Here is a 13171-nt window from a genome sequence, read left to right as displayed (position 1 = left end):
GATGGAGGGGGCAGGTCCCCTTGTCCAGCAAATTCCCCTATTGTCAAAGATTTCTCGATAGCCAGGACAGTACCAGAAATGTCACTACTTAATTCCATCTTTTAAATTAAGCCTGTATTTTCTCTGGAAGACCAAGCACTATCAACATGTTACTGGGTTGTACATTACCTGGGCTCTGTTGCCTACAGCCCAATACCTGTTAGTCCCAGAAGGTGTACGCATTTAAGCAGGAGTCCCTGAGGGACTTGAATGTTTGGTAGGCAGAGTATGACAAAGGGTTGATAGACCTGGGAGATGTGTGTCTCAGGCTCCCCAGAAGTTGTCAGTACAGCTCGAGAGATTCTGAGGCTTGCTTAAGAGTGTCACTTAAATCCAGGCTGGCGCTCATATTATTACAAAGGTGCTAAACAGTATGCTTAATAACTGCCAGCAATCCCAGATCTAGGTCTGGCATTCAATAGCCTCCAAAATGCACCTTTTTGTGAGAGGCTCATCAGTAAATTTTATTCCCTCTGTGTCTGCCTCGTAAGAGGTCATTAACCTTTAAAATCCACTACCTCGCCCACTGGTAAGCTTTTTCTTACCCATGGGATCCTTTCACCTTCTGAAAAGAAATCCCGGGCTACAAATTGTTAGAGAGTGAAGTGTGAAGGTTCGTGGCCCTCAGGGATGAGAGAAGTAGAGAAAGAAACTCTGAACCAGGTGATGGGCGCCAGCTTTCTGCTCCGTGAAGTAAGCATGAGGTGATCCAGTCTGGCTTGAGGTTCTCACACTGGTTTCAGCAGCATCTGCCAAGGTATTCAAATGTTTGATGCTAGAGAAGATAGAAAAGTATTTAAGTTGGCATAGTAGTAGGCAACTAATTTTTAAATATTGTTTATATCATTTTTAATACTTTTTTGTAAATAATTTTTTTTATGGACCAATAAACTGACATCTAGTGGATTCTCAGTAAATATTTGTGCATGAACGACAAGTCAGTGAAGTGCAGGGCTCCTCACTCTGTTCTCTGGATCTCATTCAGACTGAATCCACCCTCCCCCTCCCACATAATCTCTTGATTCTACAAGGCACATACTGGTTAAAATAAAAAAGCATATAGTAAAATGATATAAAAGTTCCACCTGGAGGCTAGTCCAGCCCCAGCTGAAGAACTAGCATGAGGCACAGAAGGATGGGCATCTGAGGGGCCTGAAAGCTGTTCATCAGTTGGCTCAAGAGGAGAGGAAGAGATGCCACGGCCCTGTGAGGTCCATTGTTAGGAAGTGGATCAGCCTGAGGAATGAAGATGCTTACAATAAACCCTTGGAAGGCAAGGACTGATGTTGCAAAGGCAGGATGAATTAAAGAGGCTCTTCCCCTGGAAGAGCCAGCTTGAAAGCTGATACTGGGGGTAGGGTTTGGGCACAGGAGGAAAGAGCAAGGACCTTTGGCGCAAGATATACAAGAGTGGGAGAGGCTGGGATGAGTAAAATAGCAAGGAATAAAAGAGGTTGAGGCTTGAGAACTGGGTCTAGAGGCCAGAGAGGGAGGTTCTGTTAGTTTCCCTTTATCCATGTTTTCTGCCTTTACAGCATATTCCATTCTCATCCCAACCTCCACTTCCACATATGGAGAGCAAGGCTGAAGCTGGACCTCATTGCATCCAAGGGAGGAAATGCATCTTCTGAGGTTTTTTTCTCCCCACTTTGGGACCAAATTGGTCTCAATGAGTCCCCGTCTGCATTCTGAACCAGTCCTTGCTGCATCCCAGCCTCCAGGGCCCTCCAAGCGAGGTTCCTCAATCTCATCCACATCCGAAAAGACAGGCTTGAGAGGAGAAATTTAAGTCAATCTTGCCCAGCCATCTGGGCCCTGACCCCAATTACTGTGGCCTCTCATCTCTCCCTGACTTTGACTCACAATTCTGAAAAGTGGGCCTCAGCCTTAGCTCAAAAACATTTATCGAATCCTTCCTATGAACCGGGCACTCTGGTCTTTACTGGAGGTCCTAGCCTCATGGATACTGAAGGCTAGCGAGAGATAGGGTCCAGTAAATAGGAAGTTGCAGTAAATTGTGATGAACACTGAGATGAGGAAATGGAAGCATGTGGGAGGGGAGCTAACCCAAGCTGGGGGAGGGAGGGTGGGACAGGAGAGCCTTCCTAGAGGAAGTGATAGCTAAGCCCTCATGCAGGACTTAAGTGGAAGTGAATCCAGCAAAGAAGAAGGCTGTGGGTGTGGGTGGAGCAGTGATATTGGAAGAAAGAATAGCAAGTTCAGTGGCCCAGAGACTAAAGAAACCAAAACAGGTTCAAGGATCTGAACATAATTTAATATGGCTGAAGCCACAGAGGATCATGGAGGAAGGGCAAGAGATGTAACTCAAGTAGTAAGCAGGAGCCAGACAGTGACTGGCCTTATACCTAGGGTGACCATATATATTTACTGTCCAAATTGAGGACTCGACAGCTGTAAATTGGGGCTTTTCTGAAAAACCAATTCAGATCATCATTTTATTTGTAAATGAAGTTAAAGGATTTGGCTCTGAGTCCAGGTCTCTGACTTTCTATACTAAGCCTCACCCCAGTGGCCTTCCTAAAACCTAAGTGGTTTCTGTACGTAGGCCCCTGACTTGCTGTTGCTGAACTTCTCCTAGGAGGAGACTTGCCTGTCTGTATATTTGAATTGGCATATTGCCTTCACTTCTGGATAGCCTGTAAATATGCCCAGTTCTCTAGTCAGGGCTTCCTGATCCTTCTTCTTCTAGAAAAATTGGCCACCTTCCCAGAGGCTGAGACTGTTCTCCTTTGTTTACCCTACACACGTGGGTGGAAATAATTTCATTTTCTACTTCTCCAGTCTTTATTATCCCAGGAAGTTAACCAGGGGGTACCAGAAGAAACGATACCTAGAATCTGCCTAAAGCTACTTATTTGTGTCATATACCTCCTAAACAAACAACTCTATTTTTCACACTAAGATTGTTTCATTTTTTACTAACACCTAAATATGCACTGAGTTAGCATCATCAGCAGGTTAGAGTTTACATCTATGCTGCCCACTTACTAGCTCTATGAACTTAGACAAGCTACTTGTCTTCTATGGGACACATTCCCCCTTTTGCAAAATAAGGAAAACAACACCAGCTTTGCACAGTTGTTAGGAGTAAATGAGAGAACACAGATGATAGAACTGAGCTCGGTGTCTGATTCGTGGTGGATGCGCAATATGGCTTTACCTTTTTTTTAAAGAACCTGAACTTAGCAGCAGCCATGAACAAGTACTGCGGAAACAAACAGCCTTGAAAGATTAACTGCATTTTCTAGGATTCAGTTACAATAGTGACTATTCACATTCTTTAGACTCAGTCATGCTTATTTTGAGCTTGTTCCCCACAGTTGCAGGTGGGAACCTCACCTTTGTATTTCCCTGTGGGCACCAACTGTGGATGCTTCCATTGGGTGAGACTGTGGTAGGTACATAGAGCCTCTATTCTTCTGGATTGCTTAGCAGGATTCACGCGCAAAGCCATTCACCAAATCTGAGACCTAGAATGTGGGCTCCCGACGGATGGCAGGTACACAGAAGTGAAAAACATATTGCTGGTAGGCTGATCCCCCTCACATCTATTTGCTGATGTTATACTGCATTGACGCAGATACCTGCGGGTCTTCCTGCGACCGCCCCTGTGCCGTGTTTCCCTGAGCCGCTTGGCTCTACGTGTCCCTTCAGCAAATCCAGTCCCCTGGGTGCAGAGCCCAGGATCATAACCTAGATCTCTTCTGGTTCAGATTGTCTTTGCCAGCATACCACCACGCCATTACTGATTATCCCTGCCTTCATTATTAACTTGGAAGTGCTGTATTTGCTAAAGGGAACTTTCATTTCTGTGATAAAAGAAACTTGGCCCCTCTAATATACCTCAGGATGGAAAACAACCCATTGCAATGACCTTGCTTCCTCTCCCCTGGAGCCTGATAACCTTTGAATCTCAGTCCAGAAGGTGATGCTCCACACTTTGGGGCCAACTTTGTCCTTGGCCAGTATGGTGGTGGTGAGGAGTTTGGTTTATAATGAATCCTAACTACACATGTTATCAGTCTTTCTGGTGGTCCTGTTCTTACTTTGGAGTTCTCAGGATTAAATTAGAAGGAATGATTTTGAAGGAGAGTTAATAAGACTAGACCTGGTCTGATAAGTGGGTATAAACTTTGAAGGATACCAACAAATCACTTATACCCATCCAAGGCGTTCTGCACCCTCCAATGTTCCACCCTTTGCCTGCCTCTCCCAAAGGTCAAGTTCACCCCACTGAATGAAGGAAGCAGTGATGACCCTGGGACACTCTCCTCACATGGAATGCATACCAGTCTTTTCCGTGACCTGGACTTGTCTCCATCTTCACAGAATATGGGCAGGCTTTTTACCTACATGAGAACTCTAATCTGATTCTAATTTTATTTCTCAGGGGCCAGAAGTGTACTTTACTTCCATGCCATTCACCCTTAGAATGTCAGGAAACTGCTAAGTTCATCTCAGAAGATGCTGTTTTTTGCTGGTTCCTCAAAGACAGGGACTGTACTTATCCATCTCTGTATTTCCAGCACCTGGCAAAGTATTTGATACATAGTAATTCTGTTAATAAAACTTTGTTCAAGTGTTCAACCTTTTCATTGGCTGGCTAATAGCTTTTCTCTGTCATAATTCCATAAGATGGCTTGTTTCATAGATGGTGTTATAGTCCTAATGTAAGTACTGGAGCAAACTCTTGTCTCAGTCAGGTGGTGGTGGCATATTAAGAATGAATACACAGGCTCCAACAGAACTGTCCCACATTCCATGAATTCAGTACATTCCAGGAGGGATTAGCGCTATGCCAGGATTGCCCCACATGGCACCACATGTGGACACTCTGTTGATTTATGTGTGGTTCTCTCTTCAGAAGTCTTTTTTTCAACCCCATTTGAAATCTTATATAAAAATTCTTTGAGGATATTGCAGTCTTGTAGCAATAATCTGGCAATGACTCACCTACATTTCACAATTAAATACTGTAAGAAGCAACACCCAAAGCCTGCCAATGAATTCCTCAGCTGTCTTCTCCATGACCTATCGAAATAGCAATGGCTTTTTCTATCATCAGCACATAGATGATTGAAGACTAGGAGAGCAGTCCAATTTTTAAAAAATTATCCAGCATCAGAAAATAGAGCAGAACTTGAATGGCTTTGGTTTTTATTTCTAAACACAAATTCCAGATTACTCCAAAACAAACAAGTATTCCTAACTTACTGCTGGGGTTACAGAAGGAAGGCTATTCTTAGTAAGAAGTCCTAGGAAGGAGGGAGTTAATCTAGACTTGAGGTGGTGTTCAGGAAATAGAGGACAAAGTGAATTGGAGTAACACTATGGCTTTGGATTCCTGTGAGAATTGCCTTGATCTTCTCGGCGAAGAATGGGTTACCCACAAGTCTGGGCTATCGTGCTTAGGATTCAGTAGAGACAGCCGGCTTCTTGTTCAGGATGGAGCAGGTAGGGCAGGTATGGGGATCTGGCTCTGGGCTTATTGTGACTACAGAGAAGACTAGAAATAGGATAAAAGATGAGGACTGGCCCCACTGGAGGTGACACAGGAAGGTGGGGTATAACAGGTAAGGGATGGATAGTCACTCAAAAAGTCAGCAACGATTAGCCTTGAAATCTAGTAATCATCTTTATGGAGCGCCACTTTCCTGGGGGAAAAAAAATTGTACTCAGAAGATCAAAATTTTAGATGAGAGGAATTATGTGGTTTAAGCCTGAAGTCAGCATGAAGTCAGTGGTTGGAAATTCTTAAGGTGTATCTCTATTTCACACTAGGATACCTATTTTAAACAATCATTTAATTCAGAAATGTTTAGACAGGAGATATGTTGATGGAAATTAATCAAACTCTAAAACTGTTGGCAAAAGCAGATTTATTTTTTTTTAATCCTGAATGATTTAGCTGTTTAATACGCTCTCTTCAGCGACCTGGAACAAAACAACACATAAATCCTAGCTTCGAAGAACAGAGAATTATTACTGTTTGAAAGACAGAGGAACTCTGAATCAAAAAAACTTCCATGGCTTTTACCCAGATCCAGGGAAAGTGTGAGGATCCCCAACTATGAGAAAAGCCAGCCTGAATTTTTAAAGAAGAAATAGAAGCACGCCAGTAAAAACCAGATGAGGCTGTAGCACAAAAGATCCCCACCTGGACATTCTATATAAAATTGCAGCTATGACCGCCCTGGAACTTCCAATCCTCTTCCCTTTGCTCTGTCTGTTTTTGTCCATGGTACTTAAGAGTTTTTTCCATAGCACTAGGAGTTGACAATGCTTGTTTGATATTGTTTCTCAGAGTTGTAAACTAGAATGTACAAACCATTAGCTTCAAATAGCTTTAAGGGTTTTGAGACCCTCTTGTACATGAATCTTGGAGCTACAGTTGCCTTTCCACTGTCAGAGGTAACAAAACGTGGGACCCTAGAACAGGTGAGAAAGCACATATGTTAGGCATAAGGAAAAATATTTGCAGGCTTTCTGCTCAGGGCTTTTTCCTATCCTGCAAGGGCTAGTAGGTTTTGGATACATTTATTTTATTCTCGTGTTTGTGTTTCTTAGAAAAGTGAATAATCAGTAAATGGCTTAAAATCATTTGATACTCTTAAAAGAGAAAAGTCCTTCTAACAGACTATGTTTACTTTTAATTGTCTGTCTCTCCTCACCAGAATATAAACTCTACAAGAGTTAACAATATTTGCCAGTTTTGTTCACTGATGTATCTCAACTTCCTTAGCACAGTGCCTGGTACAGGATAGATGCTGAATAAATATGTGTGAATGCTTATTCAGTGAGTCCTATGTAAACAAAACCAGAAGACAGCACATCCAGTACGGAAGGTCAGTGTGTTACAGATAAGTATTAGTGATTCAAACATAAACTAAGTTATGAGCAAATAGTGAGCTATCTAACAGAGACTGGCCAAGGAGTGAAATTCAGTGATCCCCAGGATTGCGAGCTGCTCTGAAGCTTTGAAGCCAGAAGCAAGTCAGCAAGGAGTGGGAGTCCAGAAGACCTCTGACTCTAGCAGACACTGTTAGTACGTACCCACTTTCCATTCTCTACTCTTAGCTGCCATCTGAAACCCTGTTTTGCTTACAATAACATTATGCACAACTTCAGATGGGGAACCGTAATTGGTCTCTGACAGTTATGACCATTCTTTTCCCGGTTTCTCAGCCTTTCAGTCCAGACCAGTGAGAACCCAGGTGGAAGTCAACCAGGCATATTCTGGAAAATAAAAATTAGTTTCTCTGATAAATAGAGACATAAATGATTGGCCTGGTCCTTCCCTCTTCTCTTTGTCTTGAACACAGGACATAAGAAATGGAGCTGCACAGGCCATCTCAGGTACCTGAGGGAGGGTCAAGAGAATTTCAGATTCATTAGCCTTTACCCCATAGACACTAAACCAACACTAACAGGTGTCTATCTCAGTATCTCTTATTAAGTAGGAAAAATAAATCCTCATTACTTAATCCATTGTACTGGCCACTTACCTGTTTATTCTCAGATTCATTTCCCATCTTCCCTTTAAGTGATATTTTCAAGCTCCCTTGCCAGCTGATGTCCAACTAGGTATGGTCCATTGGTAACACTAGCAGGAGACTGGAGAATGAGAGGAAAGGAGAAACCAGGGAATTTCTCCTTTTCCCCTGCTTCAGATGGTATCTCTAGCATTGGCTATGTCTCCTCCACAATCTCAGCTCCTACCTACACACCCTCTTCCATGGTCCCCTCTTCCATCAAGCAGCCACCTTGTAGGTCCAGCTACAGGTGGCAATGACTCCTAAGCTCCAGAGAACATCATCTCCTTCTTTTGTCCCTGAAGCACTGTGAGTGATAGTGTCTTTATGCTGTTACTAATCTTTGAGTTGCTACTCTTTGAGACACACTCTTTGGCTTCTCAGCTTTTCCAGCCCCTTTGTAACTAGTTCCCTGTTTTAAATTATTAATATTGAATTACCTGGCATGGACTGGGCTTTCCTGACTGGATTCTGACTGATACAGCATCTTAGCTGGATTTTCCCTTACTTGAAAAATCACTTTCCTGAATTGATCCAAATCTTAGGAAATAATTAAAATTTCTTTATTCTGTGGACTAGTAGATTTTAGTGATGTCCACCTTCCTTTCGAATATATATAACCACACCAGGTTGTTGTCTTTACTCTCTCCTTGCCCACACTGAGGCTACAGCCACCCTGTAAAAGCCATGGCTGCTCCCTGCCTGGGATCTGAGGATTGTTCCAGAATTTGACTCTCTCACATATACTTGGAACATTCTTTCTTATTTGATCTCTAACTCGCTTCATCCCAATGACTCTGTATCCTGATTCACCCTCTCTACCAAATCCCTTAAGACTGATAACATATTTAGATTGTCTATCATCTCTCCCCAAGATTTCACCTCTCCATTGCTCCCTTGGATGTGCTCACCTTCAGCCATAAAGCAAATGATGTACTGCTCTGTATCCAAAAAATGGTCACCAGACCCAAAAGCAGCCTGGGCCTAAGAACCTCTGGCCTGCTACCCCTGCAAAGAAAGATCCAAACTGTGTGTGTGTTTGTTTGTTTGTGTGTGTGTGTGTGTGTGTGTGTTGAAGGATGAGTGGTGGAGGGCAGGATGGAAGCTTTGGAAGATAAATGAATACATTATGTCAACCAATATATATTGAGCTATTCTTTGTGCCTTGCCCTGTTCTATGTGCAAGGGATGTGGGATTTAACAAAGCAGGAAAATCCCTGCTCTCTGTCCTCCTCAAGCTGCTTCTGATTCTCCAGAGTGACAAAAAGAGCCACCCACAGCCAGCAGCTTATGTTATTAAAGTTGTTAAATAATGTTTTCACAAGAGGCAACATCAAATGAGATCTTGATATCAAAAGGAGTATCTTTTCATCTTATGAGATCAGACTGTGTTGTCTCCCCAAAGATGAATGCTCATCCTGGCAAAGTGTTCTTGCTTCCAGGGCAAATCATCAAGAAAATAAAGCACAACTTTAGCTGATAAGTAGACCAAAATGAAATGGAGCCGCTAAATTTGCTTCCTCTCGTTGACTAGAATCCAAATCCTCCTCCTCTAAATGCAGCAACACCTGAGTTGAAGAATCTCCATCAGCATCTAGTCCAGAACTGAGGCACCTAGAGTGTGTAGGATGCAGGAAGGGACTGGGTGGTGAGGAGGAGGGTGATAGAATCTCTTTCTTATCTAGGGAGAGTGCAGTTGTCAGAGGAGAAAGAGAGACAGAGACAGGGGTGGGGTAGCAAGAGAGGTATTGTCTTCATGGGACTTCCTCCTTGTGAAGGCTTACATATGTCAGCTACACCTGAAAAGATACTCTTTAAGGCTCCATTTAGCACTCACACTCCATGACTCTAAGATCTAAAGCAAGATGGGAAAAAAAAACCCAAGTGTATTAATTAGATTATATCACAGTTGATAAGGCTCAATATTTCTTAAGGAAGATGCACTGTATTTTTTTAGTGCTCATAAAGAAACAAAAAACGCATTCTACTTTTCAAAAGCAGTTGTGAATTTTAATGTCTGATACTTCTCAAGAAAGATCCAAGTTCAGTCAACACTACTAGGAACTGTTCTCTATAATCAAGACAAACATTCCTTCTAAAGGTAAGAGGTAGTTTCTGCATTAAACTGGTGAGATCCTTGAAATATCCTAACAATACTAATTTTACTTTTATGATCTGGTTTAATCTTCACACTCATCCTATGAGGTAGATACTATTTTAAATCCTCTTTACAGGTGTGGAGACAGGGACTTGGAAAAGCTGAGTGACCTGCTTGAAGTCACCTGGCCATAAGTAACAGAGCTGAGATTGGAACATGCGAATTTGGGTAGCTGGCTATTTACGTCACTATCCCGTAGTGCATCAGACAGACTAGAGGATGTTACAGGAAGAAAGGAATAAGCAAGTTCTTGAACTCGGCTTGCTTTAATCATTTTCCCTAAGAAATTACAAACAAAAATGCTTCGTGTCTCTTTTTTTCCTTAATGAACATATACAGCTGTCTTTTGTAAAATTCATACTTGTGATACATATATACCAATCCATTTCCATCAACTGATGGAATCATTTAGCACAAGAAACTGTTTTTCTAAAGAAACAAAAACGATTAATTTGAGCAAACAATTGTAAAGTTAAACATAAACCAAGAAATTTTTTCTCAAAACAGATGAAATACTCCATATTTAATCACAGCAGCTTTTGCCCCAATCATATACAAAAACAGCTATGTGTGTGTGTTCCAAGGACTACAGCTTTCATGCTTTTAGCATCATCACCGGGAGAGGTTAAGAACAGAGCAGAATACCTTTTCTAGGCTTCCAAAGAAGAGCAGGAATCTTAGTGATTATTTCCACTTGAAACTTCTGCCTAGTCCGCTCAGCATAGGATTTTCAGCTTGTGTGGGAAATAAAGCTTTTGGATCTTGGGGTGTTTACTATTTCTCCCTCTGTAAGTGAGAAAAATGATTTCCCCCAGTGAGATGGCTGTGAAAATAAGGGATGAAGGAAGCTGCAAGCACTCCAGGACCTAATGCAAAGGCACTTGAGGACTAGCCCCGCCCACGTTCTGCCCATTAGCTTATCTGGGCCAGCCTCCAGGAACTGGGCTGAGAGGATGCTGATGAGCTTTCAACTCCAAAGGCTCTTGTTTTCCAAGTTCTTTGTCTTTGATTTAGGAGATAGTAGCAACAAAACTATGTATATCACTTCCTACGGAATTCTTGCTATCTTTTTCCACATCCCTTCATCCTGTTTCAAAAAGAACGCACAATGGACTTTATCACCCTCACTGAATGGCGCCATCACAGCGAGTCTTTGTGGTCCACAAGCATCATTTTCCTTGATTGATAATTGGAACAGATCTATTTTCCGCATCTTTGTGAACACAGCTGCTGACTGCCTTATCTGAAGGGGCAAGGAATATGCGGCACAGCCCAAAAGTTTATTTGTCTTAGTTAAAAATAAAAGCATCGCTAGACAGCAGTCTGAGGCTGGGGTGGTGGATGGAAGGATGTAGACCATCACTAAGGAAAGGGGGGAGAGAAAGAATGACAAAACTTAGCTCTGGGGCCTGGCTTTTTTGCTATTTTTTAATGCCTGTGAACTGACCGCTATTGATAGAGTTTGTGAGTTCAGCTGATTCCAGCTGTGTTGAATCTACAATGAAGACTATCAGTCCTGCCCTAAATTCCCAAACTCCTACCTATAGTGCATTTCCCCAAACCTTACTAGGACCCTGCAACAGAGAACCACGCGCCACAGGTAAGGAAATTGACAGTGCTGCTTCACTAACATTGAAGGTAGAACTTGAGAACAGTGGTTCTCAACGTGAGTTGCACATTGGAATCCCTTGGGAGGTCTAAAAACTACTGATGGTTGGGCCTTGGCCACTGGCATTTTTGATTTAACAGAGTTAAGTAAGCCTAGGCATCAGAATTTTAAAACTCTTCCCAGGACCTTCTAGTTGTAGACAAGACTGAGACCCACTTCTGTAGAGCACCACGAGAGGTCCACACCCTCTGCCTACAGACCAGGGGATTTCACAGGGCAGGATTAGACAGGCTGACAGTGAATAGGTCCTGACCATGTGGAGTCTTGTGTGGCTCCCAAATCACTTTTTTAAGGGATGACTGGAGCGTGAGGACGGACGTCCACCCTAGCGTGTTCACATGCTGCACGTCCCAGCAATACAAAACCTCGCAGATTTGAGTCAAAACTACAAAGATTAATTAAAACCCCTCCATCCAGTCAACCAATAGGTAGGATAAGTGGGCCAAGGATGAATCCTTCTTGATCTGCTCTTTCCTTCCTGGACTTGACTTTCAGTCAAACTGAACTGAAACTCATAACTCAATCATGAGAGTACATTTTCTGTCCCATAATTCAGGTTGACCTGGAAGATAGACTACCTCTTCCCTTATTGCTGTACCGACCACAGCATCTGACTCTCAGAGAGAGTAGAAGTAGGACAAGGACTTCCAATTTCTCAGGATTAGAGGTACATCCAATTCAACTTGAAAAGTTTGCTGAAATCTTGCATTTAGCAAAGGGCCTAACATCTCTTCTTCCTTTGCCCTTATGAATATCTGAGTAATAAATTTATTACCCCTGTGCTTTGTGGACTTTTCCAGAGTCTCAAATCTAATCATGGTTAAGCCAACAAAGGGATTACAGCCTTATCGGGAGTTTATTTTGCAAGACTGACACATAGCTCTGCCAGAGATGGTATCCTGTTTTTCCCACTATGCTGAGCTCAGAGATCCCATTAAATCAAGTTGAACTCTTCAGTTATGCAGAAATATAAACAAACTGCCCTGTGTAATTTGGAGTTATATTTTCATTTTGGAAAAAATAGTGTAAATAAGGTTGACTCCCGTAACTCAGAAATGTGGATATGATAGAAGAGGAAATTCTAAAATTTCTCCACTGGAAAAAAAGGTACTGCATATTCAACACACACACACACACATACATTTTACCATTTTCTGTGACCTAACCATGGAGTCTACTTAATAATCAATGATGCCTGCAGAGCTTTTCAGTGGATAAACTGGTGAGGACAGTGTATACCTGTTCATAGCCTGGGACAAACTTGGGAGAAAGCTTTAATAGAATCAAGTCTAAGACATTCTTCTGATATGGAATTAGTTCAGTCTAATCTGAGCATATGGTACTTTGTGGGCTTAGTAACAGGCTATCTTGAGAAAGACATTATGGATAGGGTGGAACATCTCTACTATGTAGGTTTCTATAGACTAATATAGCCCAAATATTCTCTTGGTTCTTGGTAGGCCAAACTAGTGGAATAGAACGTCCATGTCCAGATACGACTAGAGCCAATACACTACTTTAACCAAAACAAAATAATTCCAACTTCTATGTAAAATTATGAGCTTAAATACCAAGGGGGAAATTTATTGTGTATGTTCAGATGTCTACACACTATACACTATATTTCTACTGACAGACATAGGAATGCAAGCCATATCTCCTCAGGTGTACTGCTAACAATGCAATAATGCATGATTTAGCAGCAGATGATGGCAATGCAAGACAGCTGTAGAATTGACTCTTCAGAAAGGA

General features: G+C 42.2%; 1 long non-coding RNA gene across 1 annotated transcript; it reads right to left on the bottom strand.

Annotated features, from left to right (window-relative positions):
• Nucleotides 1-5963: 5963 nt before the first annotated feature.
• LOC138918991 (uncharacterized) lies at nt 5964-10580 on the bottom strand. The gene is made up of 2 exons (XR_011428832.1): nt 10396-10580; nt 5964-7674 (listed from the first exon to the last, which is right to left on the bottom strand). It is a non-coding gene; the product is annotated as an uncharacterized lncRNA (long non-coding RNA).
• Between the last annotated feature and the right edge of the window lie 2591 nt (nt 10581-13171).

This window comes from Equus caballus, chromosome 19 (genome assembly GCF_041296265.1).
Source record: "Equus caballus isolate H_3958 breed thoroughbred chromosome 19, TB-T2T, whole genome shotgun sequence".
In the NCBI taxonomy this organism is placed as follows: domain Eukaryota; kingdom Metazoa; phylum Chordata; class Mammalia; order Perissodactyla; family Equidae; genus Equus; species Equus caballus.
This window is presented reverse-complemented; position numbering and strand designations above follow the sequence as displayed.